The 2,035-nt window shown below is 46.1% G+C and overlaps 2 non-coding genes across 2 annotated transcripts; both read left to right on the forward strand.

The window, feature by feature from the left end:
- Positions 1-238: 238 nt before the first annotated feature.
- On the forward strand, positions 239-309 carry trnag-gcc (transfer RNA glycine (anticodon GCC)). Its single transcript has one exon. It is a non-coding gene; the product is annotated as a tRNA-Gly (tRNA).
- A 386-nt stretch (positions 310-695) lies between these two features.
- Positions 696-766, forward strand: trnag-ccc (transfer RNA glycine (anticodon CCC)). Its single transcript has one exon. It is a non-coding gene; the product is annotated as a tRNA-Gly (tRNA).
- The last annotated feature ends 1,269 nt before the right edge of the window (positions 767-2,035 follow it).

Genomic DNA, 2,035 nt, shown 5'->3' on the forward strand with positions numbered 1-2,035 from the left:
TGTGTTCACTGACATAAAAATTTACTTGGGAGTGATGAACTGAGGATTTTGAGAACGTCGCAAGCTTTTGCGGGTAATACGTTGCATGGTGTAGTTTGAACAAACTGTTTTAAGAAAAGAACCTACTGGCTTACAACTGTTAAAGATGATTTCGAGAAATGCACCAAAGCGGCTGAGAACACCGGTAAAGGAGATCCAACTGCATTTCTGTCCTTGGGCATTGAAGCAGGCCTGTGGGGCATTGGTGGTTCAGTGGTAGAATTCTCGCCTGCCACGCGGGAGACCCGGGTCCGATTCCCGGCCAATGCAGCGACTGCGCTCTTTTACGTCAGGCTGTGGTTCTTTCAGACAAGCCTTCAATCTAGAGCCCCTTTTGCTTAAGGGAGCTCTAGCTGTGTTTCCAACCTTGCGCACCTCCCGGCAGCAGTTGGGGCATTGATGAGGATGAGACGCATTTTAGTTCTTAAAGGACTGAGACTTTCGATATTGACCAACCCCCTCTCCCTGATTTTTCAGAGCCAAGCTAGATCTATTTCCATTCGTCAAATGCCTATGAAACTTGCTCTCAGTTGTTGAAATTTAGCATCGCTCGCTATCCTTGTAACGGCGATGTTACTGGCAAACGATTTCACGCACACCCCCACGAGCATTGGTGGTTCAGTGGTACTGTTGCGTACCTCCCAGTAACAGTTGGGGCATTGGTGGTTCAGTGGTAGAATTCTCGCCTCCCGCGCGGGTGACCCGGGTTCGGTTCCCGGCCAATGCAGCTTCCTATGTCATTTTGTGTGTGTTATGTGCTTTAATCTGAATTTGCTCAAGGGAGATCCATCTGTGTCTGCCAGGAAGAGCTCTCCTGTTATCCATTCTGTCCGTGTTTTTCAGCGTGGCTTCGTTAGCCTGATTCCAAGTAAATGCACAATTAGAAATTGTGGAGCTCCAGCTGCATTTCCAACCTTGCGCATCTAGTTGAGGCAGTCGAGCATATTCGATACATGTATGCATATTTAAACTCAGCCAAAAAGTATATCTTTCAGCACGCTGCATGTTGAAGATAACTGTCCAATCACAACTAACTGTACAGATGATTCATGGAAACGCTTTGAACGATGATTTTCATGCTTGTTCAGTGAATTATAAGCAATGATTGCTCAAGCACATGTGGAAAAGTGCAGCCTTTACAGCTGGCAGACAGGAAAGGGTCAGGGTTAAAAGAACTGATGACAGTAAACGGACCTTTGTACCGAGTCAGAAAAACACCAGAAGAAACATGTCTGGGGTTACTGCTGACCTGCGTGAATGTCCGATAAACTGCATTGTCTGTAATGAAAAATGCCTATGACAGCGCTACGGGCGCAGAAGGACCGCTTATCATCGTGCCAGTGTCAAACCACATGTAACCCTGTGTCCCCCCACCCAGACGTCTTCCAGAACATGCTAGTGAATTGGTGGAAGAGCAGGGTAACATCTCCCAACAAGAAGTGAAAAATCTGGTGCAGTCCATGAGGATGAGACGCACTTTAGTTCTTAAAAGATTGAGATTTTTGATACTGACCAACACCCTCCCCCGATTTTTCAGAGACGGAATAGATCCATTTCTATTGGTCAAATGCCTATGAAACTTGCTCTGGTTATCTCTTAGTTGTTGAAATGTAGCGTTGGTTGCTGTCACCCCCCCACCGTGACGGCGATGCTGCTGCCCAATAATTTTTCTTAACATCTTGAGCATTGGTGGTTCAGTGGTAGAATTCTCGCCTCGCCTGCCACGGAGACCCGGGTCCGATTCCCGGCCAATGCAGGAAGCTTGTTTTGTTATGTCAGACGCGTTGCTCCTTTTTTAAACGATCCTTAAAGCTGAAGCATAATTAGCTTAAAGGAGCTTCATCTGCCCTTCCAGTGAAACTTGGTCCGTTTATCTCTCAGTTGTTTAACGGTAGCACAGGCTGATTTTACCCTGGTTAAAAAAAAAAAAAGGAGAAAAATTGTTTCAAAATCAGGTCCTAGTCTTCCATCTCTTACCACAAGCCAGCTTACATCA

Source organism: Labeo rohita, unplaced genomic scaffold (genome assembly GCF_022985175.1).
Source record: "Labeo rohita strain BAU-BD-2019 unplaced genomic scaffold, IGBB_LRoh.1.0 scaffold_2895, whole genome shotgun sequence".
Classification (NCBI taxonomy): Eukaryota; Metazoa; Chordata; class Actinopteri; order Cypriniformes; family Cyprinidae; genus Labeo; species Labeo rohita.